This window comes from Crocuta crocuta, unplaced genomic scaffold, assembly GCF_008692635.1.
Source record: "Crocuta crocuta isolate KB4526 unplaced genomic scaffold, BGI_CrCroc_1.0 scaffold477, whole genome shotgun sequence".
NCBI classification, from domain to species: Eukaryota; Metazoa; Chordata; class Mammalia; order Carnivora; family Hyaenidae; genus Crocuta; species Crocuta crocuta.
Window position 1 is genome coordinate 1429753 of NW_027530193.1, and position 12880 is coordinate 1442632.

General features: G+C 48.8%; 1 protein-coding gene across 1 annotated transcript in view; it reads left to right on the forward strand.

Moving 5' to 3' along the window:
* WFDC2 (WAP four-disulfide core domain 2) overlaps window positions 1-1048 on the forward strand; it is a 20054-nt gene extending 19006 nt beyond the window's left edge. Inside the window, exon 4 of the mRNA XM_077765298.1 lies at window positions 875-1048. The gene's annotated coding sequence lies outside the window, so the exon portion shown is untranslated. The remainder of the gene's footprint in view (window positions 1-874) is intronic.
* The last annotated feature ends 11832 nt before the right edge of the window (window positions 1049-12880 follow it).

Sequence of the window (12880 nt, forward strand, 5' to 3'; positions counted from 1 at the left end):
GCCCCATGGGGTGGGAGGTGAGGGGGTGGCGGGAGGGAGCGGGCTTGGCAGAGGGATGGCCCTCCCTGGCCAGCCCTCAAGGATGCCTGGAAGGTCATTTGTGGGGTGAGGCGCAGGAGGAGCAAGACCCTGGAAGTGCCCTTTGGTTGAACTCTCAGTATTGATGGTGGGGCTCCCTCGATAAGCCCTCAGCCCAGGGCTTGACCGGTCACTGGTCGGACCCGGTATCGCCCACGTGAGAGGACTGAGACCACAGGGAGGGGAGGGTGTGCCCGAGGCCCTGTGGTTGCTATTTCAAGGCGTCCCTTCATTGCCTGGGAGGGAACCAAAGTCTCCACGGGCCCAGGGCTCTCCCGTGATGCCAACCATCTCCTGCGTCCCTGACTGACAGAACGTGGCTGGACTTTGTGGCCAAGAAGACCCGGGTGTGGATTTCACTTAACTGCCTCTGACACTTAACTAGCCTTTTTACCTCCCTGAGTTGCAATTATTTTGCTTGTAAAATGGGATCAATAAGACCTCCTTGACCAGCGAATCCCAGCTTTACCTAAGGAATGGAAGCATTCGAACTTCCTGGTGGCAGAAAGGCTCTTAGATAAGTGATGGCTGTCCCTCAGAAAGGCCCCACCAGTCAGTTGGGCCACGGGTACCCGGGTGTGTCCTGGGATGGTCTGAAGCAGAAGAGGTGAGTCTAGGACCTGCAGAGAAGTGCGGGCAGAGCCCCAGGGCCTCAGGAAGGTGAGGCTTTGCTGTGTGTGTGTGTGTTGGGAGGGGAGAGCCGGGAGGGCTTTGCTCCAGAATTTAAGCTCTGTGTCTTCTTGTCTTGTATGTTGGGTATCGCTGTGGGTGTATTATTATGATTTTCTTCCTCCAGCTCCAGCCACCCCAGCGCGAGGAGTGGGGGAGTGGAAGTTTCTGCCCGGCCCTGCCCGGCTCCAGCCCAGCCGCCCTCCCCTCTTTCTGGCCTCTGCACTCCCTCCAGAGCTGAGCACAGCTTCTGCCTTTTGCACCCAATAAAGCGACCATTCCCAGCACTGGGGGGAAGGGCCATGGCCTCCATTCTTAACCTTTCTGCCCCTGTCTCCCCTGACTCTAGATTGATGTGGGGGGCGGGGTGGGGGCGGTGGTGACCAGGTCATCCTGGCACAAAGTCCAGGGAAAGATCAACTGAATCAATGAACACTTGCTCAGGCTCGGCTCGTGTACGGCTTGTGTAGCAGCGCTTTCTTTGGGAGGTTGGTCGTTGTCTTTTCCGCGGAGGGACGTGGAAGAGAGAACAGGCTCAGAGACGTGATAGAATGCTTCCGAAGTCCCTCCCGCTCATGGCCGGGCCCGCAGCACTTCTCTGTGCCCTGGACCCAGGGCTGGGAGACTTGCTTGTCTCCTGGAGCCACAAAACAACCCTCAGTGTAGCTGATGACAGTCCCGTGTTCCAGACCAGGAGTCCAGCCACTGACTTGCTTGCGGCCACAGGGACAGAAGTTGGCAAAGCTGGTGTCCTTTGATTGTTTTTCATCTATCCATTTATTTTAATGTTTATTTATTTACTGGGGGGGGAGGGGCAGAGAGGAGAAGGAGAGAATCCCAAGCAGACTCCACGCTGCTGCCGGTGCAGAGCCTGACACCAGGCTTGAACTCCTGAAACATGAGATCACGATCTGAGCCAAAATCAAGAGTCAGATGCTTAACTGACTGAGCCACCCAGGCGCCCCTTAACTGGTTTTTAAATCAAACCATTATTTTGTATAAATAATACAGTCACATGACCAAAATTCAAAAGGTAAAAAAAAAAACAAAACACCTCGAAAGGGTCTTTCATACTTGACTCCTTCCCCTGCCCCTCCCCACTACGGGGGCAACCAATTCTGCCAGTTTCTTATGTGTACTTTCAGAGACCTAGCTCTGTGTCGGTCCTCACCCCCTCCACCCCTTTCTTTCCCACTCTTTCTCTTTTCTTGTCCCCTCCCCCCATCCCTTTCTCTATTCTTTCTCTTCCCCTTGCTCTCTCTGTCCCTTTCTGTTCCTCCATTGCCTTTTTTTTTCCTGTCCCCCCTCCATGCCCCTCTCTATTCCCTTCTCTCCGTGCTCCTCTGCCCACCCCAGGGCCGCTTTTACCTCCTTGTCTGCTCTACCCACTGTGGGATGTGAGAAATCAGGGCAGCTTGAGGGCAGTTGTGTGGAGAGAGGAGTTTGGTAGTTTGGTGTTTGGCCAGTCTTATCTTTCTCTTCCTCTTGTGGGTCCCTGCCCCAGGCCACCAGCCAGGCAAGACCTTAGGGCTTCTCCATCCACCCCGTTAGGGATGCAAGGTGAACACGGAAGTGTGGGTACTCCGTGCATAAGGCTGCCCCTTGGCGATAGATGGCAGTGTAGCTTTCTCTTTTCTGATTTCTGTCCCTGCCCAGGCTTGAGTCCCCCGAGCCCTTGCAGGCAGCAGCAAAGGCATCTAGAGATGGGCTGGGTAGAAGCCCCATAATGGGACCAAATGTGTGGCTGCCCCCCCGCCCCTTCTCACTTTCCCCAGGTTTGTACGGGGAGAAAATCCTAGGCAGGGTCCCACCTAACTCAGGGATGGCAGAGGTGTGCCTTTGTACGCCTGCCGCCTTTCCCCTCCAGCACCCACATCGCACACCTGCGTCACTCATGCTCCTCTGCTCCCTAACCCAGGGCCCCAGGAGGCTGCGACCAGCTCCCTACTGCCCGGGGCCAGCAGGCAAATTTGCTCCTCCCGATTTCACTCAAGAAATGAAGTGCCACCTTTAGAATATCAGACTTGATGGCTGAGATTTTACTGCATGAGAAGGCTGCCCAGGGCCACCTGAGTAGGGATCCGAGGGAGATGGACCCTTGCGCCCTCCACCAGAAACTTGAATGGGGGTGGGGCTTTTTCAAGGGGGTCCTGGCCCACGGGCCTCCTGGGGAAGATTAAGTGGGGAGAAGCACTTACGTTCCTTGGAGTTACCAAGGATCCTAGTGATGAACAGGAAGAATCTGCTAGAAAAAGAGGGTTAAGGGGTTGAGTGGGTCACATGAGAAAATGGGTGGGTTTGGAGGAGCCCCTGGCCCAGGAGATTTCTTTGATCAACTTTGCTATTGAGTGGCTGCTGCTGGTCAGGGACTCTGAGGGTGTTTGGTTGAGGGGTGTGAAGAGGAAAGAAGGGGGAGCTGCTCTGAACAGGCCCCTTCCTCCCCTCTTCCAGGTCTCCATGTTATGTAGCCAGACCACAGCCGTGCTTAGTTTGGGCTAGGAGGGAGGTGGCTCCCGGGGCCAGGAGTGCTGGTAAACTGTTGGCTCCAGATGGGACTATCACTCTCGTGGAACCTCCTAGAACCCCTCAGTCCTGTTGATCCCCCACCCCCAGAGTTCAGGACAGGGTTTCTTCCTGCCTTTACTTTCTCTTATTTCCAACATCAAACTGCTTTTTGCTGATGCCTCTGCACCCTATCTCCAGCCCAGAGGGCTGTGTATGGTAACACCCATATGGAAACAAGCATCTCTTATGCAGGAAAATGCAGGCTTCGGGTTGGACGGAAAATAGACGTTACACACACACACAAAATGAAGTTCTAAAGACAGGCCAGTAGAGGATAGCCCTAGTCGAGGACTAGCATAAGCAGAGGCATTTGCTCACTCAGTAAATATTTATTGAGTGCCTGCTATGTATAGGTGGCGCGGGGTTAGTATCAAGGAGGTTGTGTGTGTGTGCGCACACGCGCATGTGTGTTCCTGTGTGTGTGTGTGTGTGTGTGTGAGAATGAACTCACACATGTATACCATGTCAAGTGGTAACACAAAGATGGGTAAGAGGACTGATGAGTCCCAGGAATGGGATAGAGGTGGGTGTGGCTTCTTTGTAGAGGGTGTTGAGGGAAGATCTTTCATTAGGCGTCATTCAAGTACTGAGTAGGGTGAGGGAGGGTATGAGCCACGTGACAATCCATGGGAAGAGAAGTCCGGACCCAGGAAACTTCCAGAGCTGAGGACCTAAGGTCAGAGTGTGCTCTGAGTATTTGAGGATGGTCCAGGAGGCTAACGTGGTTGGAGTAAATGAGCAGTCAGGGGCACAGGGGAGATGAGCTCAGGGAGGTAGTGCGGACATGGATTAAAGAGGGCGCTGTGGTCACTGCAAAGACTTTGCCTTTTATTCTAGGGAATTTAGGAACCACGGGAGGGGTCTGAGCAGAGATGTGCCTTGATCTATCAGACTTGTGTTTCAAAAAATCTTTCAGGTTGTTATGTTAAGAATAGACTCTAGGGGGCGATGTGGGAGCAGGGAGAGCAGTTACATTACCGCCGCAGGGCAGGGAAGAACTGCCCGTTTCTTCCTACGTCTTCATATANGCTTGGGCAGCTGGGATGTACCAGCTGTGTGGCTCCTGTGGCTGCTCCCTGGACCCGCTTGCCCTGCCCATGGATGCATCTTCGGGAAACCAACTCGTAAAATAATCGTATTGCAAACACACCAAATCCCCCACCTCCTGCCCCAGCTGATAATTCTACCACAGGGTAGAATGGCAAAAGTGAGAGGGTGAGGAAGCATAAGAACAGAGTGACGGCTGACCGATCACCAACGCTCCATTCAGTGCCGCAGTCTGTTGCTGAGGGTCCGGTTTGCTCAGCTCTGAAAGGTGGTACTTGAGCGGAGTGCTGTGACCCCCTCAGCCGCGGAGCAACATGGCATTTGTAGGACCTGCCTCACCGAGAAGACGTCCTAGATTCAGAAGTCTCTGTGTGTCCCCCCTCAGCGGGGACATCAACCCCAGGGCCCAGCCAGACCAGACCTGTTGGGGTGAGCTCATTACACACAAAGATGGGATCCCTCGAGCTGCTCTGTCCCCAGTGTTTGTGCCCCTTATACCTGAAGCAGCCCTCTGGCAGTTTTTCACCAGATGAACCATCCGAAGCCTGTGGTTTCTTACAGGTTAGGGTTAATTTTAGGATTATGGGCAGGTCTGGGCACCAGGGGGATAGGCGATGGAAAGCGGCTGCCATCCGTGTGAAAACAACAGCTCACCAATGCCCACAAGACCCATTTGAACCAAACTCCAGGGAGCAATCTACACAGACTCATGTGCCTGGGTTGGCTGAGCGGTATGGAGCACAGAAGCCTCCACATCGACTCGTTCATCATCTCTGATGTAGGGCCCAAAACTGTGCTTTGACGCTACATAACATCTCTCACATCTTAATATGCCAGTGAGGCGTGGACGCGCCATCACAGGACAGCTCTCGGTTTGGGGAATTCCGGTTGCCTGTGGTTCAGAATGCAGAGTCGCCCTGTTGTTTCCCCTACTTTAGCCTATGGTTTCCTGGGACTCTGTATTCCACACTCCCCATAGCTCTGATTTGGTTGGGCTTATTTCTCCCTGGTGTTTTTGCCTTGCCTTGCCTTGCCTTTCCCGTTCCTTTCCTTTCCTTTCCTTTCCTTTCCTTTCCTTTCCTTTCCTTTCCTTTCCTTTCCTTTCCTTTCCTTTCCTTTCCTTTCCTTTCCTTTCCTTTCCTTTCCCCTTCCTTTCCCCTTCCTTTCCCCTTCCTTTCCCCTTCCTTTCCCCTTCCCTTCCTTCCTTAAGATTTCTTTCTTTCTTTTTTTAAAGAGAGTCAGAACGTGAGCACGGCAGGGGCAGAGGCAGAGGGAGACGCAGAATCTGAAGCAGGCTCCAGGCTCCAAGCTGTCAGCACAGAGCCCGATGCAGGGCTTGAACCTTTGAACCGTGAGATCATGACCTGAGCCGATGTAGGACGCTTAACCGACTGAGCCACCCAGGAGCCCCTGCCTTTTTTTTTTTTTTTCTTTCTCATGCTTTTATTCTTTTCTTTCAACTTTTAATTTTGACATAATTTTAGACTTCTGGTTGCAAGAACAGTACCGAGGTTTCCTGCATACTCTGCATCTATTTATCACATGCTTAGATTTCCCCACATTTTCTTTCATTTTTTCTTTCCCTCCACATCCCACAACATATTATGCTTTTCTGTAGCATGTGAGAGTAAGTTGCAGATGTCTTAAATATGTCAGTGGATTTCCTTTAAAATAAAGGCATTCTCTTAAATAGCCACAGTACAATAATAACCACATTCAGGAAATTAACATTGATATGATACTATTATCTAATATACAGACTGGCTATGTAATTTATGGGACCTGGTGCTACATGAAAATATGGGCACACTGTTCAAAAAGCTGAGGGTAATATGCCATTAATGGTACTCGCATATAATGCTTTTTAAACTTTCTCATAGTCTCTCTCCAGACCTGTCATAGTACTTTTTAAATGTTTTTTAGTGTTTATTTATTTTATTATTTTTTTAAAAATATTTTTATTTATTTCTAGGAGAGAGAGATAGAGACAGCATGAGCAGGGGAGGGTCAGAGAGAGAGGGAGACACAGGCTCTGAAATAGGCTCCAGGCCCTGACGCGGGGCTCGAACCCGCAAACCGTGAGATCATGACCTAAGTGAAAGTCGGACGCTTAACCGACTAAGCCACCCAGGCGCACCTGTGTTTATTTTTGAGAGAGGCAGACAGACAGACAGATGGATGTGAGTGGGGGAGGGGCAGAGAGAGACACCCACAGAATCCAAAGCAGGCTCCAGGCTCTAAGCTGTCAGCACAGAGCCCGACACGGGGCTCAAACCCACGAACTGTGAGATCATGACCTGAGCCGAAGCCGGATGCTTAACCTACTGAGCCATTCAGGCTCCCCTGTCATATTGCTTTTTACTTATTATTATTATTATTATTTTTTAAATACATCATGAGTTTATTGTCTTGTTTTTCCCATTCTTTTTTTTTTTTTTTACAAATAGTTTATTGTCAAATTAGTTCCCACATAACACTCAGTGCTCATCCCCACAAGTGTCCTCCTCCATGCCCATCCCCCCTCCCCCCCACATCCATCAGTCCTCAGTTTTTGTCAGCATGCTTTTTACTTATTATTTAATGTCACTCTCCCTCGGGCATGAGGATACTTGTAGGGGGCTAAGAAGACTCTCAGAGGCACCTAAGGTCCTTGCCCTGATACTTGGCAGTGTGTCCTAAACCATTCCACCTGCTGCTGGCTTATCCCTCGTGCCAACTGCCAGACTGAAGCTCTGTGCCCCAGCTGTGGGCAGGAAAATAAATTTCCTCTTTCTATAGTTCTCCTACTCCAACCCATGGATGGGTGCTCCCCCGGATTGCAGTCCCTGTGCTGGATGTGCTTGGTACCTGGATTGGAGTGGGTGAGGGGTTAGCCCCTGCCGAGCAGCCTCCTGAATGCACCATGGTGCTGCCTTTCCCCGACAGGGACAGTGGCTGCCATGGCCTACTCGGAAATGCCTTGGGGTGGGTACGCCTCTCACCCCTCTGTACCCACACCCAGCCCCCCACTAGGAGGTGATGGAAATGACAGATCATGTGCTTCCCCACTAATGTGACTCAATTGGCACTCCAGTCATAGGGTGGCAGGGTCAAGGGGGCAAAGGTGGACAGGAGGACACCAGGCAGAGCCAGGGAGTACCACGAGGCAGAGAGTCGGCTGCCGAGAATCCATCCTGGGAAGGTAGCAAGAGGCAGGACAGCTTTTAAACCAAGGCCCCATATCCCCGCAGCATGCTATATTCTCTCAATGGTCTTCACCTACAAAACACAAATCCAAAGGTAAAACTACTGGGAATATCAAGTCAGTGACCACAGATCATTAATCTCAGGTGCAGGGCCCTCCTGGGTACAGGGTCCTATGTCGCTTAGTAGTACACCTGTAAGGCCACAAGTCTAAACGTCTAAACCAAACTGACTCCATGACAGGCTTTAAGTTTCCCCTCTAAACTAGAAGGCCTGAGTTTCAGCTTCCCTGAAACTATCAGGCAGTTACACATTGCCCAAGGCAGGAGAAACTACCCTTGCAACACCCAATCAGGAAAGGCCAGCGACCACCCTCCACACTGTTAAGGGAGAGGCCTGGAGATAGAAACTATAGATAGGACCCTGTTACCTAATGTTAAAGTTAACCTGTTAGTCGCCGAACAAGACCCTAGCCTCGCTCTGTGACTGGTTGAATTTAAAGGTACTCTAAATGTTGTAATTGGATCCCGCCAGAAGTAATGAATACTCTAGACAATGTGTATGGTCAAACCCGCTGTCAATGGTGTTGAATAATTATGACTGGATCACTGTTCCCATGTCACAACTTCTGTAACTCCCCCATCTCAAACCCCATAAAAACCCTACTCTGCCCTTGTTCGGGGCTCTCAGCACCGACCCACGCGCTGATGAAGTCTGTGAGCCCGAGCTCGAGCCCGTAATAAAGCCCTTTGCCTTTGCATGCGTGACTCGGTCTCCCTGGTGGTCTCTAGTCGGTGAGGATACTGCGATCTGGGTATAACACACCCATGAAGTCTGTCTATAGAACTTACTCAAGGTCCTTTACAGCAAACAAGAATTCTGGATCCCGCATCGAATTCAATTGTCATGTCTCTTTAATCTTCCTTAATTTGGAAAATCTCTGTGATATTTTTTGGTCTTTTGTAACACGGACATTTTAGAACATCACAGGCCAGTTATTTTATAGAATATCTCTCAGTTGGGCTTCTCTGATATTTCTTCACGATTAGATTCATGTTATGCATTTTTGGCAGTAATACTACCCAAGAGATCTGGTGTTCTTTGTGGTGTATCATATCGGGGGCACACGATGTTGATTTGTTTCGTTAAGAGTGATGATGTTAACTTTGATTACTTGAGTAAGGTGGTATCTGCCAGGATTCTCCACGATAAAGTTACTACTCCCTGCCTTGTAATGAGTAAGTATCCATGGGAAGATGCATTGAAGCTCTGTAAATATCCTTCTACTTCTCAACATTTTACTCACTGGTTTTAACATCCACCAATGATCCCTGCCAGAATCAATGATTATTGAATGATTGCTAAACAATGGTTTTCTAATTCTATCCTTTACTGAGGTTCTTTTGGCTTCCCATCTTGCCACTGTGAGGGTTGGGTGTTGTGTTCTATCTACAGCCCCGGAGGGAATGGCTGGGGATGAGGAGGAAACTATGTTGGAGTTTTCGGGGATCTCTTCTCTGAGTTTCGGTTCAATGTTTTATGCCAGGGTTCACTCTGTGTAGTTAGTGGAGTATCCTGCTCCCAAGAGGGGTTACCCACCCATTGGGACAGAGGTTGGGATTCTGCTTGCTCTACATCATTCTGTCCTGTTCATGATTTCTCCACAGCAGCCATGAGCTCACCTTCATGTCAAGAGAGGAAAGCATAGGTGCCTCTGTATGTTGGGTCCTTTATACATAGGGAAGAGGAAGGGAGGAGGAAATTTATGAAGGGCCTCTGCTAAACCTCCTTCCTCCCAGCTAATGTCCCAATCTTAAATGTATTTAATGCTTTGTCTCTAGTTTTCGCTTATTACTTGGGACTATTCATTCCCAGCTGTTGCAGTCTGCATCCTGCTCTGCCTTTCTCCCAGTTCAGCAGGATAAGTGGTTACCCCTGGTGGTTTCTGCCATTTCTAGGAGGGACTTTAACCCTCGAGGTTCTTTTTTAATTAACTTTTTATTTTTTAAGCAGGCTCCATGCCCAGCATGGAGCCCAATGCAGAGCTTGAACTCCCAACACTGAGATCAAGACCCGAGCTGAGATCAAGAGTTAGACACTTAACCTACTGAGCCACCCAGGCATCTCCTCGTGAGGGTCCTTCTATAACTTTTCCCTGGGCTGCCTACTCTCAGCTCTCGCTTTTATTGTCGCCAGTTTGGGAGCTGTTGGAAGAATTCCCAGGTGTGAGTGGTCTCGCCTTTTTCGGCCTTGTTTCTCCACATTCCGTATCACAATTCACCAGATTCTTGTATTTACTTCCAAGAGCTCAGTGTTTCCCCTGTCAGTCTATGTCCTCCCAGAAGCCACTGCCAAGAGGGGATTAGATGTGCAAGCAATTTACTGGTGAGGCATCACAAAGGATAAATAGGGGTGGGAGGAGGCAGGGAGAGCCTTCAGAAGGCGATGGGGGTCTCACACTAGTGAAAACGAGGTGGGAAGGCAGGGGGTTTGGGCAGAAAGTCTCATTGCAGCACAGTTCTAAGAAGACTTTTCCGGCTAGCAAGGAATCTTGGTTGCTTATGAGGGGGGTCCTCTATCTCACAGGGATAGACCTGCTCTAGGACCCCCATGGATCTCAGTTGTTGGCTGGGAGCAGCCTGGGGGAGCAAACAAGATGGAAGATCTAGAAGGGTGGCAGTTGGATTGTCAGTCAGTTGTAGTTTCCACAGCCAGTTCTCTTGGAGGAGGCCAGAGCTTCCCCTCCTTCCCTTGCTTCCTGCCTTATCCCTTCCTTCCTTTTTTCCTTCCTTCCTCCCCTTCATAATTCATAGGTGGTGAGAATCATAGTATTGGCTCATAGCTTAAAACCTTGACTCTGAAAAAAGTCCCAGGTCTTTCCTTTCCTTGATGGTATAATGTCTACGAAACTAACCAGGAAGTACTTGCTGAGTACTTACTCTGTGCTTGGGTCAGTGTAAGGGAGAAATATGTAAGGCAAAGTCCCTGCTTTCAACCCACAAAATGTGAACATGGAAAGGTAGAGGCAGGCAGACCCTGAATATCCCTGTGGAGTCCATATGGAGAAGTCCAAGGGCTTTTATGGGATGCAGAGGTGAGGAGGGACTGGGCTGGCCACGGCAGAGCTGTACTTTAATGATAGCAAACTAATTAAGAACATGGGTCTTGGAGTCAGACTTTGATTCAAACACCAGCTTCTTTCCTTGCTAGTTTGCTATTTGGGGCAAGTAATTATTCTTCCTGACCTTCCACATTCTCATTTGTAAGATACAGATATTAATAGAATCTTCCTCTCCAGGCTGTTGGGAATATTAGGTGAGATCATGTATGCAGAGCACTGAGCTTGGTTCCTGGCATGCCATAAGTGTTTCATAAGTGGTAGTTATTAAAATTTTAATGAAAGTTATTGCGTATTGCATGCTTTTAAAATGCATGTCCTCTTTCACCCAGAAAGAGGACTTCCACTTCTTATAATTTCTCCTAACTAAACAATCAAAAACATCTGCGGTGATTTATTATCCTTGCAACATTACTTATTTTATATTGAGAAACCATAAATAATCTTAACATTTAATCATAGCATTTTGCTTTAAAAATATGACCTATCCATACAAGGAAAGCTCTATGCCTTTTAGCAATTATGTTGCAGAATATTTAATGATATGAGAATATTCATCCAATATTGTTAAGTGATAAAAGTAGGTTATAAATCTGCATTTATATATGCTCCTAAATTATTCTCTATCACTCTTCCCAGAAAAATTTTTATGTTTTATTTTTATTTTTAGAGAGTCAGATTACAAGTGGGGGAGGTGCAGCGAGAGGAGGAGACACAGAATCTGAAACAGGCTCCAGCCTCTGAGCTTTCCACACAGAACCCCATGTGGGGCTCAAACCAATGAACTGCGAGATCATGACCTGAGCCGAAGTCAGAAGCTCAACCAACTGAGCCACCCAGGTCCCCACTTCTCAGAAAGTGGTTTTTGTGTTTTTTTTTGGCCTTGAGAAGATTGCTTCTGCCCCGAGGAGCATTTGGAAGATCTTCCTCTGTCATATGTGAGTTGAGAAAAAAATGTTTTGTTTATTTACTGATGTAAGTAATCTCTACACCCAACATGGGGCTCAAACTCACAACCCTGAGATCAAAAGTTGCACACTCCCTGACTGAGTCAGCCAAGTGCCCCTGAAACGCAAAATTGAATGAGACCCTCAATACCAGGCCAAGAGGACTATTCCCAGGGCCAAACATAGCTTATTTGGCACCCAAGGGTCTAGTTTCTTCTTTCTGGTAGTTTTCGTTTGTCTTTACACCTAAACAACTTTTATAACATGACAGCTGTCAGAACCCACTTGGCCACTTAGGTATTTGCACTCACAGGGACCAGGTACTATGAGTCTTGAGCTTTCTTCACCTGTGAACAAATATCAGAGAGGAAGGATAGGGAGGGGGAAAGACCCAAGAACTGAGACTTCCAACAGTCACTGCTGTGTCGTTCGGGCCAAGGTGCTCCCTGTGGCAGACAGACTTCTAATGTGGCTCCAGACGATTCCCACCTCTTGGTATTAATGTCCCTGTAAACTTCTCTCCTGGCTTGCGGGTTGGACCTAGTGACTTGCTTCCAATGAGCAGTGATGTCGTGGAAAGCGATGGAGTGGAGGAGGAGAATGGAATGTGTCTTCTGTCTTGGCAGAAAAACTTGTTATTTTGAAACCCTTCGAATAAAAGTCGTAGCTGAAAATTAGACCCACAGGGGATGTTCTGAGATCCATGAAAAGTGTAGCATAGCAGTTAAGATCATGCACTTTGGAAATGGACCAGCCTGGGTTCAATGCCCAGATCTGAGACTTTCCAGCTGTAGGACTTGGAAACATTACTGTGGAAACAATAATGGAAGTAAATTCATTTTTTCTGTGTTTGCTCACCTACCACTGCTTCTTAGCATGGCGTGTGCCCACCAATTACCCAGGAATCTTGTAACAATGCAGATTATGATTCAGTAGTTCTGGAGGGAGGCCTGAAATTCCGTATTTCTAACAAGTTCTCAGATGACCCGGAGACTGTTGGTCCCTGAGCCACACTTGGATTAGCATGGGTACCGTCTAATTTTTAGAGTCATTTATTGTTTATGAAGAGCTCAGCACAGTTCTTGGCACAATGGCTGGTAGTTCTTTTTCCCTTGGGCAATAGCAAACAGCTGACTTGGATCCAAGGGGAAGACCCTGAAGCCAGATGGGAAACAAAGGGGTGTACCAAATGAATGCTCCACCTTCATTTCTGCCCTCCATTCCTGAGTGCAGAGGACATCAAGGGAAATCATGGGGCAGGCATTGCAAGGTA